Source organism: Anolis carolinensis, chromosome 3 (assembly GCF_035594765.1).
Source record: "Anolis carolinensis isolate JA03-04 chromosome 3, rAnoCar3.1.pri, whole genome shotgun sequence".
Taxonomy (NCBI): Eukaryota; Metazoa; Chordata; class Lepidosauria; order Squamata; family Dactyloidae; genus Anolis; species Anolis carolinensis.
In genome coordinates, this window is record NC_085843.1 from 226,765,413 (window position 1) to 226,778,600 (window position 13,188).

The 13,188-nt window shown below is 39.3% G+C and overlaps 2 protein-coding genes across 5 annotated transcripts in view; both read left to right on the forward strand.

The window, feature by feature from the left end:
• The window catches only part of sorcs1 (sortilin related VPS10 domain containing receptor 1), a 597,151-nt gene that overhangs the window by 816 nt on the left and 583,147 nt on the right, over positions 1–13,188 (forward strand). The gene's annotated exons all lie outside the window — the stretch shown is intronic.
• The window catches only part of LOC134297776 (uncharacterized), a 74,503-nt gene continuing 61,315 nt past the window's right edge, over positions 1–13,188 (forward strand). Inside the window, exon 1 of the mRNA XM_062976279.1 lies at positions 1–13,188. This exon is cut by the window's right edge and continues 56,083 nt beyond it. The gene's annotated coding sequence lies outside the window, so the exon portion shown is untranslated.

Sequence of the window (13,188 nt, forward strand, 5' to 3'; positions counted from 1 at the left end):
ACTGCCGTAGCCCCCTCCCCTCGCCTTAGCCTTGCCCTGAGTCTCCAGCCTTTGCCCCGAGTCTGCGTCTACACCAGGCATGGGCAAACTTCAGCCCTCCGGGTGTTCTTGACTCCAACTCCCACCCTTCCTAACAGCCTCAGGTCCCTTTCTCAGCCTTTGAGACTTTTAGGAAGGGTGGGAGTTGGAATCCAGAACACCCGGAGGGCTGAAGTTTGCCCATGCCTGATCCACACCGTATAATGAATGCAGATTGACACCACTTTCGAACCAGCACAGAATCATACTCTGCAGTAGATGCTTCAGCTGTACTCCACCAAAAGGAAATTCAGTCTGTTCAGCAAGCATTGCAAATGATTTATTATCATAGAATCATAGAGTTGGAAGAGACCTCATGGGCCATCCAGTCCAACCCCCTGCCAAGAAGCAGGAGAATCGCATTCAAAGCAATGGTGGGAGTTGCAGGGTTGTTGTATGTTTTTCGGGCTGTATGGCCATGTTCCAGAAGTATTCTCTCCTGACGTTTTGCCCACATCTATGGCAGGCATCCTCAGAGGTTGTGAGGTATGGAGAAAACTAAGCAAAGAGGTAAATATGTATCTGTGGAAAGTCTAGGGCGAGAGAGGTCAGTGTGAATGTGTGGTGGGAGTTGTTGTCATTTTGCAAGGTCTTCTTCCCAGGGCTGTAGCCAAGGGGGGGGGGGGGTGTTAGGGGTTCACCCCCCTCGAAATTTTTCAGATTTTTTTTTTTAAAAAACTGGTTTATTCATGAATTTTAACTGGTTAACTAAATCCCCATGTGTATCCACTGAAGTTTATCTGTCTTGCGTGTCCACTGAAGTTTATCCATGGGGCCTGATTTCTAAATTATTTTGCGTTATGGAACTACTCTTCATGATTGGCTAAAAAAAGTTTCGACCCCACCCCTTCAATTTTTTTTCTGGCTATGTCCCTGGGGTCGAGGCACTCTCCGCCTTCCAATCCCTGATGGTGCTGTGGTTTCATCCCAAAGACCCAGGCAGCAAAGGATGCCCTTCAACATTCCCCCTCTGCTGCCCCCTTCTCTCTAGTCTATTCAGAGTTATGCCCACTCTTAAGGACCTCATCACACTAGAGCTTGGATCCACTTTAAATCCACTTTAGGGAGGAGCCTTTAAACAGCTCAGCCAGACAGGTCCTGGGCCTCACCAAACTACAAACCCCAAAATTCTGCAGGAGGCAGAAACCAGATTTAAAATGGATTCATACTCTAGTGTGATGAGGCAGTTATTAGGTTGTAGAATCAACACAGTTTGACACCGCTTTAGCTGCCATGGCTCAGTGCTAAAGGATCTTGGGCTTTGTAGTTTGGCAGAGATGCCTAAACAATATTTTAATACTCTCAAATCAAGACAGTGAATAAAAAACAACATTCTGAAAACAGGGGAATCATAGAATAGTAGAGTTGGAAGAGACCTCATGGGCCATCCAGTCCAACCCCCTGCCAAGAAGCAGGAAAGGAATTCCAGGCATGAAACAATCAGGGCCAGCTAACACCTCACAACAAAGGATTTCCCCAGGCAGGAATCAGCCAAGCCTTGAAGCTGCAAGGCTTTTCAATGCTAATCAAGGTGATCAATTGCAACACTTGCCTCCAACAGACAAGAGTTCATTCTCCCACCCTGGACCTTCCAGATATATAAATCCCTTTTGCCTAGTTTCCAATATACCTCACAACCTCTGAGGATGCCTGCTATAGATGTGGGCAAAACATCAGGAGGGAATGCTTTTGGAACATGGCCATACAGCCTGGAAAATTCACAGCAATCCAGATGCCTAAACACCTTGTAAAACTGCAACTCTCATGATTCCCAAGTATTGAACCATGGCAGTTAAAAAGGCATGCCAAACAGCATTCAGTCTACAGTGGGGATGCAGTCACAGTTCACTGGCACCATGGGAATTGGTAGATGCCGTGCCAGTGTAGCTTTTGGCTTCTTGAGCGTTACTATTTAAAATATACCATGCCATAAACACTGTACTGAGTTGATATTAAAAGCAAATTAAGACAAATACAAACACATTTGATTTAATGTAACATTTCCGCTAAAATTGATTTTATTTTAATATTTATTATGTATTTATTGAAAGTTTTTTTTTCTTTTTGTTTGCCAGTTGCTTAAAAGTTCCATTTACTTGAGTTCCAGTTAGCTGAGAGTGCTGTACAACTATGGGAGTCTACTGTACATGTTTAACCTGCAGAAGAGAAGGCTGAGAGGAGACATGATGGCCATAAATTTGTATGGGGAAGTCATAGGAAGGAGAGAGTAAGCTTGTTTTGTGCTGCCCTGGAGACTAGGTTGTGAAACAATAGCTTCAAACTACAGGAAAGGAGATTCCACCTGAACATTAGGAAGAACTTCCTCACTGTGAAAGCTGTCCAGCAGTGGAACTCTCTGCCCTAGAGTGTGGTGGAGGCTCCTTCTTTGGAGGGTTTTAAGCAGAGGCTGGATGGCCATCTGTCGGGGGTGCTTTGAATGCGATTTTCCTGCTTCTTGGCAGGGGGTTGGACTAGATGGCCCACAAGGTCTCTTCCATCTCTGTGATTCTATGATTCCATTTAAATCAACTATTTGCTGTGTCTTCTGTTGACATCCTCTCTGGAGCAGAAAGTTTCCTGCTTCACTTGGCATGCTACTAGGTGCATTTGAAGACAAGCGTGTACTCTATGCCCCGGATTTTTTTTTAGAACCCTAATCTCTGTGTGCAGTGAATGGAAAAAGGGTTTTCTGAGATGACTGGAATCAAAAAGGTGTTCACTTCCGCAGAAGGCTGTGTGTGTTGTTTTGAAGCTGAAAAGGGTCAGCGATTTCAACCCTGAAATGCCTCGTTGTTGACAAGTGGCACGAGCGTGGCAAAGTGATAAAGATGAATGGTGGCATCGGGAAGGCATGGACAGGAGTGCTATATACTCTTTGTGTGAGGCAACTGGGGAACCTTGTTCTCATCTGTTGTGTGTCCAGTTCTTGCCTCTTCTGATAGTATGTATCTAAATAGCAACTATGGTTTGGCACTTTCTTTCCACCCACGAACAAGTTGTTTCCCCCCATTTTCCTCTTTTATTGTACAAATGGAAAATTTATAAAGCTGTGTTTTCTCAACTGGGACACCAGAGTAGAAAAATGTCTCTCGGTTTGTATTTTGACAGTAGTCTATGGTCCCCTAGCTTTAATTTAATAGTTCATGTCGCAGGCAATCACGATTCGGTTTTGATCAAAGGGATGCCACTTGTACAATCTCCCTCAAGCTTGTCCCTAACTCTTTTCACTTTTCCCCAAGCACATTAAAAAGCTCAGGTTTGCAACACAAGATTGGTTCACAATGTACCATTTGTTCCCTTGAGGCAGTTCAAGTGTCCGTTTATATAAAAATGAAGCTAAACTTGCGGGAAGAGGCTGCCCGTTCACCTGTTGTTCTCTGGTTTATCCCCGCGGTGTTGAAATGAGACAGTTTCTCTCATCTATATCTCCAGTAACCCGGCTCCTTTTCATTGCGAATGTCTTTTATTTTCTGAAAGGTAATTCCACTTTCACGACGTCTCTTATGACACTCTGCTGCAGATTTTATTCAGATAAGCTGAGCCACTTTCTTTCACAGCAGTGTTGGTATTAACTGGACTTCAGTTTTGAGAGAATAAGGACAATACAGGCTGACTCTGAATAATGCAGATCCCTTGGAGCTGGTTCTTAGTGAGCCAAAGAAATATAAGAGGGAACAACAACAACAAAAAGGAAAGTTTTTCTTAATGAAGCAGTCAGTTCTTCACAATCACACATTTAAACTATAATTCTCCCTGGGTTGCTGTGAGTTTTCCAGGCTGTATGGCCATCTTCCAGAAGCATTATTTCCTAATGTTTCACCTGCATCTATGGCAGGCAACCTCAGAGGTTGTGGGGTCTGTTGAAAACTAGGCAAGTGGGGTTTATATATCTGTGAAAAGTCCAGGGTGGGAGAAAGAACTCTTGTCTGTTTGAGACAGGTGTGAATGTAGCAATTGATCACCTTGACCACTCTAGCAACGATCATGTCAGATTACACAGAGAAGTCATTGAAATCCCTAAGTGTGTGGACAATTTCGACAGAAAGGAGGAAACCATGAAAATGAACAAAATAATAATAAAACTTTATTTCTAGACCACCCTGTCTCCCCAAGAGGGCTCAGGGTGGTTTCCAACACATGCAAAGTATTCAATTGCCAATAGAAGACATACAACAAGATAGACATCCTAAAACAAAACACACAATCCTGCTAAAAACCATAAAATTAATTCCAGTTTAATTCCAGATGGATTCAAAGTACCAATGGCCAGAATTTCAGAGTGGACATGGTCAACTATGAAGTACTATGCAGTATTAAAAATCTGGCTACCAGTATTAAAAAAACCCTCTAAAATCAGGACAGTAAATAAAGAACAACACTCAGAAAACAGGAGAATTCCAGACAGAAAACAATCAGGGTCAGCGAACACCTCCTAACAAAGGATTCCCCCAATCAGTTAGCAGCCAGTCCTTGAAGCTGGAATACCATTCAATGCTAATCTAGGTGATCAATTGCTCTATTAACACCTGCCTCAAACAGACAAGAGTTCTTTCTCTCACCCTGGATTTTCCACACATATATAACTCCGTCTTGCCTAGTTTCCAACAGACTTCACAACCTCTGAGGATGCCTGCCATAGATGCAGGCGAAACATCAGGAGAAAATGCTTCTGAAACATGGCCATACAGCCTGAAAAACCCACAGCAACCCAATGCTTCCAGCCATTAAAGCCTTTGACAACATATCATTCTCCCTCCTGTCCATGGTGCTGCTACTTTTAGCTATGCTTCTAGTGGGATTTTAATTGGCGGGGGGGGGGGGGGGGAATGAATGGAATGATCTGGCCATTATCTCTGCCTTTTTAAAATATGTGGATATAAATCTCATTGTACAAATTCTGTGTTCATGTCAGCATTTCTCCAGGAGCCAGACTTCATTGACTAGACTGTAATTTATAGACTTTTTAGGAACTTTTAAATCAACCGAACTAAGCACTCAGAACAACAACATCCTTTTGCAAGTCTTTTGGACATTTTCTCTGTTTTCTCTGTTTGCCTTCTAAATCTCTGATATAGTTCCTTTTAAAATGAATTGATCACTTTGAATTGCTGATTTTAAAAACTGATCAAAAAGTTTGTCACTGCTTTAGCCTGGCTTATAACTTCACAACAGGTTTAAAAGCCTCCATTGGGTAGTCTCAGGTTATGGAACAGAGGAGTTAAGATCACAATTTTTAAAATGAAAACAATAAATATCATTACTCTACTGTGAATTACAGAATGCTACAATCCCCATTTGTCTTGATTTCAGTGTTTGCTTTGAAGTGAATATAGAAAAGTTTTTCAGTTATTCATGCATGTTCTTTTCAGTTTGCTTGTATTTCAACATTTTGCCACATAATTGATATAAAACATTTCTCATGTGTTTCCACAATACATAAGATACTCATGTTGAATGGATGTAGCTTTTTTGCTTTAAATATGTAAAATCTCATTATTATTATTATTATTATTATTATTATTATTATTATTATTATTATTATTTTATACCCAACAAGATTAGTACACAACAAACAAGATCACTACGCTGGCTTTTGTATTAGATCACAGGTCGGACACCCCAGGTGTCTAGAACTATGTTTATATTGTTGTTGTTGTTGTTGCTGTTGCTGTTGTTAGTATTAGTATTATTATTAATATTATTATTACTGGAATCATCTTTTAACTGCCATTTATGTGATGGTTTGTGAATGCAGAAAATGAAATTGGTGTTGAACTGTTATGTGAGACAAAAACAAGAGCTTTTTATGAACCAATGGGATGGCTATAGTTTTATATGACTTTTTAAAACTGCAAGCCAGAAGCATCTTGCCTAAAATTTTAAGTTATGTCCAGTATTGAACATGAAATATAGCTTTGGATTCCTCCTCCTCTATTACTACTACTACTACTACTACTACTTTCCCCTCCTCTTCTGACAGCATTGTTACTTGTATACATAGAGACTATCTTTGAGATATGTTTTCATTTGTGTTTCTGGTGGCTTGTGCCAATTGTAGAGAACACTAAACTATGATAATATGAAAATATCCTCAATAGCATGGCAATAATTATGATAGTCACAGCAGTGGCAGCATCTAGAATCTGGTTACCTTCTCCTTATATCTCACCTTGCTTATACAGTATAGTCTGGAATCTGGGCCAGTGTTACCCACATGACTCTTCCTGACAACCACCATAGAATGATTATAGCTGTTCCAGCTTTCCATATAGAATCATAGAATCATAGAATAGTAGAGTTGGAAGAGACCACATGGGCCATCTAGTCCAACCCCCTGCTAAGAAGCATATCTAGCTCTATAGATAATGTAATATCAGTGCATGCAACACATCAAATTATCAAATTTTCTCATTATTTGGACATTTTCCAACACTTTGAATGTACTTAAATAACAAATTTCTGAGCTATGATGTTAAACATAAAGTCGGGATTTAGCTGTGAGAAGCATGGGATGTATACACACTACACAAATATAATACGTTGATGCCACTACAACTGATATGGTTCCATCCTGTGAAATCTTGGGATTTGTGCTTTGATGAGGGATGTAGAATTCTCTGTCAGAGAGTATTTATGCTTTAAATAAAGAGTAGTAGTTCTCAACCTGTGGGTCCCCAGGTGTTTTGGCCTACAACTCTCAGAAATCCCAGCCAGTTTACCAGCTATTAGGATTTCTGGGAGTTGAAGGCCAAAATATCTGGGGACCCACAGGTTGAGAACCAGTGATCTAGAGGGTGGATTGGGGTTTCATAGTAGAGAGTTCTGAGTACTTCAGTAAATTACAAATCTCAGGATTTTGAAGGATGAAGCCATGACAGTTAGAATGGTATCAAAGTGCTATAAGTATGCAATGTGAGTACAACTTTGGAATAAAGAAAAACTGCCTTTTCTTCCTGTGTATTGGGATGGGTAGAATTGAAGGATCTGTCCAATGTGCTGAACCTATATGTTTGGATAGGTATAGTTGCATAGTTGAAAAGTCTGGACTAAAACCAAAAGCAAATATACTTTCATGGTAGCCACCAAGCCAATGACCTATCTAGCTTACCATTTTGCTTGCATGATAGCCAACCAAATGCTGTGGGAAGTTCACATGCAGAAATAAATGCAATAGCACATTCCCACTCAGCTTTCTTTTCATCATGAACAAAAAAAATATGTAGCCATCATGACTATGTTGGCCAAGGTGGTGGCCTTTATGATACATTGTGGTAAATTTCAGATTTTAACAGTGCACCCTGTGGTGTGTTGCTACACATTGGATGAGAAATTTGCTCTTGAACTAATAGAGTGAGATATCCAGAAATATCAGGCATAGGTAAACTTTGGCTCTCCATGTGTTTTGGACTTCAACTCCCACAATTCCTAACAGCCTACTGGCTGTTAGGAATTGTGGAAGTTGAAGTCCAAAACACATGGAGGGCCGAAGTTTGCCCATGCCTTAGATAGATTTAGTTCCATATCTTTGTATTTGGAAATAGACTTTGGTGGTAAAAAAATATAAAGACATGTTTCAGTGTTTTACTTTCTAGCCCTTAGAACTCAATTTTTCCAGACAAGGATCTTGCACCTTAAAGATTGGCATGACAAGCAAAACAGTGGGATAATGCTTTTTGAGAGGAGGGAGCATAATTGGAAAAGTCAGAGGTTAAGCTTTCACTTCAAACATGAATTCACACAGTGATCTTTAGCATATTTGTTTCTCTGAGAGTGGAGATCAAAGGTTGCTGTAACTGCATCACTGTATGTAAACTGTTATGAGAAATTCAGACAACTGTTATATAAATGGAAAATATTATTTGTATAGAGTGCCCTAAAGACTCAAATCCTATCTGATCTAAGCTAAGTAGGGTAAACCCTACTTGGGTGGGAGATCATCAATGAATACCAGGTCCTGCAGGCTGTATTTCAGAGGAAATACATGAGTATTTTTGCCTAAGAAAACCTTATGATATCCATATGGACACCATAAGTCAACAGGTGATTTGAAGATATATATAGCCAATCCAGATACTGCTGTGCATAATTTTTTGATACTTCAAATTTGTGTTAGTTGTCTTCCAGTAGGGTGTAGAGATTGGGGTATGGTAGGGATAAAGAATTAAAATATAAATGTCATAAAGTCAGAGCTTTTGTAGTCAATCATTTTGGTTTCACCCATGGGTCCCAAACAGATGCTATGAGAAGTCCACAAGCAGGAGATGACTATTTTTACATCTTGTGATAGCAAAACCCACTTTTTAACCATGGGTAATGTAAAGACATATTTCATCTGTCCCAATTCTGTTACCATTCATGTCATTGGACAGCTCTCTGTTTTGGTTCTGTCTTATGATGTTGTTTATTATGTTTACTATGTTTAACTTTGTTGCATGGTGTTTTTTGACAATTAAATGTTTTTTATGTTCATGTTGGAAACTGCACGGAATCCTCTCGAGGAGATGGAGTGGTATATAAATAAATGGAGGACATAGAAAGATCCCAAAACATTCATAGGGAGGGGTGGGTTTATAGCATGAGTAAGTGAAACTGTTGAACTTGGATATGGGGATCTTACCATAATGTTTCTTGTAGGTAAATTGTTCCAGAACCTTTATTGTCTTGACTGCTTTTTAATTAAATTTTAGAGATCTATAGTATTGGTTTTCATTTATGTCAGAACTGTGCACAATATTCCAAACATTGTTCCTGCAATATGACTGGTCCCTTCCATGTCAGTGAGGCAGGGAATCCAGTCCACATTCTCTTCCAAATTTTCAAAGAGTTACCTAGAAGCTGAATCTTGTCCCCAAAGCAGATTCAACACTATGGATTGCTTCCTTCACAAGAACATACTGAAGTCCTCTTTGTAAACTTTGAATTTGGAATATCATGCTAGCAACAACAGCAATGCTTCACTGCTCACTCTTAGCTCCAGAATAGTTAAAAAATCACTAGTCTTAGTAATGGAATCTTGGAGAACCTCAGGGTGCAAAGTGACAATTTAGTCCAACTTTCTGGTCTCTGGTCTTTTTATCAGTTATGAAGCTGATCTCCCATAATTGCTAAGAAGGTAGCCCATCACTGATATAACAAACCAACAATGCGGGTGACAATGATTGGAAGCTAGCCTTTAAGAGCTGCATAAATAGATGGAATCCAAAATGTATCAGTTTTTCCAGCACCGGGGGGGGGGGGGGGGCTCATACTTATAGAAAACCTGCCTGCTATCCAGTCAATAAAGATGCATATTCCCTGTCGAGAAAGAAAGAGTGTTGAAACCCTGAAAGTGACTAGGAGGAATGTGTTGTTTTCTATGATTATGATTTCATACTGGACTTCAGCAAATCACAGAACATTAATCTCTACCGTGGGATGTAATTTATGGCATGTCTCTTCTGTTAAGATAGCAGAGTGTAACTGTTTAAGGGTCTAAAGTAGTAAGATAGCAATGTACAGGTTTTTCAACTGTAAAGAATCTGGACATTTTGAAAACTGTCATTTTGTATATTTCACAGATAAAGATGCTTAGCAGTTGAAGATTAATTCACAGGGGTATCAAAATGGTTAGGGTTTTTACAATTGCATGTAAAGGACTCTAGAATAAGAGTTTAAAGAGCCTTACATGCATTTCTTTTAAATGAGTGCCATGAATGATATTACAGAATGTTTCAGATGTTTTTATAACCTTTTCAGGTTCACTCACATGTTGGGACAGGAAGATTGAGAGCGAGAAACATATGAAGGACCATTCCTGGCTCACCTTGGCCAGAATTAAGTGCTTACAAGTTAAATTAAACACAGTTCAATTAAAAACATGGAATGAAAATGCTGACAATAGTTAAAAAAACCCAATGAAAAACATATAATTAAAAGAGTTAAAAAGCAGTTTAAAAGAATAATAATATTACACCTTAAAAGCTCTTTCATTAAGAATCTTCAAATCTGAAAATCCTATTGGAATGATGATGATGATGATGATGATGATGATGATGATCTTAAAAACAGTTACACAAGAATGTGCTACAAACAGAATGTAACTAAGGCATTTGTCATCATGGCAAAATCAAGTGCTTCCAGGAAGAGATGCAGTTAATACAACCATTTTAAGTGTTAAATTGCACTCCTGATCACTGCAGAAACCTATACCTCCTGCTGAGTTCAGGCCCCATCTGCACTGCCACATAAAATCCAGATTATCTGCATTGAATTGGATTATGTTAGTTTACACTGCCATATAAATTCAAACTGGATAATCTGGATTTCATATGGCGGTGTAGATGGGGACACAGATGAAAGCCAGGACAAATGGGGAGAAGCAAGAACAAGTTACCATTGAGGAAGAACACCTACCTTAGAGTAGTGGTTCCCAACCTGTGGGCCGCGGCCCAACAGTGAGCCATGAGAACAAACATCTGGTCTGCAAACCTCCTTCCTCTTTATTTATTTATTATTAAATATGGTTTTCTAGATTATTAAATATGGTTTTCTGTAGGCGAGCATATATTTTGTATCAGAAACTAGAGCTGCTGTGGTCTATCCAATGTGAGAGAAATAAGGTCGAACATTGTGAAAGCCATCCACTGCATGACTATCAGCCTCCTCCCACTAGACTCAAATCAAGGAAAAGCTTCATGAGAACCACCACTCCTCTTAATGTTCCCCCAGCAACAGCAAGAGTATCCCTCTGGGCAGCTAAACCAGGCAATTCCAACTGGATGGCCCCCCACAAGTGTCTTCCTTCAGGGGCAAACCAAGAATGGGCAACTTGGAAGTCCCTGAACAGACTCAGAAGTAGAGTAAGCAGATCAAAGGACAACTTGGCAAGGTGGCACTACCCGGAGGAATCCTCCACCTTGTGTGACTGTGGAGCAGAACAAACAACTCCGCGTATGTATGCTATCCCACAATGTCCTGCCTCATGTACGGAGGAGGAGTTGTTTAAAGTTACGGACAATGTGGTCGCTGTTGCCCGCTTTTGGTCTAAAACTATTTAGCTGCTTGTGATTCCTTTATTTCATCATTTTTAAACTTATTTATTATGCAATGCCTTTGACATAAAAAAATCCAATACAGTTTTCTGAATCAGCACCCCAAATAACCAAACCAAATCTAAAGTTGACCAAAAACTGATTCATAACCCTTTTGGTACTAATGTTGGAGAGTGGTCCCCATTCAAAGTGGTTCCTGTTCAAGTGGTCCCTGGTCAAAGTGGTCCTGTTCAAGTGATCTCTAGTCAACTGGATCCTGGTCAAAAAAGGTTGGGAACTACTACCTTAGAGGATACTGTAGTGGATTGTTTTTTCCTGAGGCTACTGGGAAGGGCAAGGGTACAAATTACTCTTGAATGTTGAATTCAGTTCACATAATGGAAGTAAGTTAAGGACAAAAAGGAAAATTGGGAAGAGGAGAACAAAACTTGGACATTTTTAAAAACAGCTGGAAAAAGTGTGATGAATGACAAATCAGGACAGTTGGAGGGTGTTCTGCAGGGGTCTATGAATGCTATATGTTAGAACCCAATGGCTTGGACAAAATGGAATGTGCATGGTTCAACCCTCTCCTGATATGATCCCAGTTGGAGAGTGGATACTCAAAGTGGTTAAATATGAATCTGAATCTACATTTGAATTAATCCTAGACACCTCTGCTAATAAAACTGAAGGTTATGGAAGAATTAGTGTAGAGCTGAGCTGATGTATGATGGAAGAAAATAGGTATTCCGTTTGTTCAGATGCCCTTAGATGAAGTTGAGGGATGCACAGAAATCCATAGCCATAGAAAAGCCACTGGCATTAATAAGAGAAACCTTTTGTGTCCTTGAAGTGAGAAAGTAAACATACTGCTAGGTGTTTCAAAATTAGTTCTCAAAGGATGTGGACATCATAATCATTATGTCAATACATGAGAAAATTCAAAATAGTTTCTCTCTTTTAATATATCGACTTTCCATATCTATGGATTCTCTATCTATGGATTGAACCATCCATGGCTTGAAAATATTTTTAAGAATCAAAAACCTTAATTTTGTCATTTTATATAAGAGAAATGACTTTGCTATACCATTGTATATAATGAAACGTGAGTATCCAGAGATTCTTCATTTCCCCTTTTCTTATCACTTTTCATGGAGGATCCTGAAACCAAACCATAGTGGATGCTAAGGATCTATTGTAGATGGTAAGAGAGAATAGGATATAAATGATGTTTCTTCCAGAAGTATATTTTAACAGCTAAACAGTTTCTTTCAAGTCTGTTTCAGTTTCATATTTATTCAGACACAAATCTGCTCTGAATGCTTTCTGAATTGATTTATAATTTTTCAAATACACACACACACATTTATATATAGTATGATTTCCATAATGTACACATTTTATATGCAACTTTTCATGATGTAGGGGTTTTACATGCAAAGTTTAAGCAAGAACTGCATCACAGAATTCAAAGAACTTCACAGTTCAAAGTATTGCAGTATTTCAATCTGAGTATTAGTCTGGGAAGTGTGAATTGGTGTGTGTGTGTGTGTGAATGCTAAAAAGGGCCCTAAGCCATTAAAACATTTAGCAAAGCTAAGACAGTTGTACACATATAAATAACATATGAGATGCCTTGTTTTCTGATTTGCAGTTATCAATTTACCACCCATGAAAACATATTCTTGACTTGCATGCATATACTAATTTATTGTAAATAACAGGAAAGAATCTATCACCCATCTTACTTATGTTTACATGGAAATAAGCCTTGACAGCATAAATCCATTGGTAGAGGTTTCAAAACTTTCTTCTACTTCCATTCTCACTGTGTCCTATCATGCCACCAAGAAAATGTTCCCAGTGTTTCCCAACCCACCAGAGGGTTTGGGGGGAGTTTTCAAGGGGCCACAGTGACAGAGGGAAAATGCATTATTCCTGAGTTATGGTGGATCCTACTGTTCTGTTAGTGGGAATCCATTTCTGGATTCCATCCTTTGTTTGGAGTAAGTTATGAGGAGCGCTCATTAAAGATTTATCCTGACCCACTTCTATTTATCACAAGGTGCTGAAACTGCATACTTGTAATGATGAT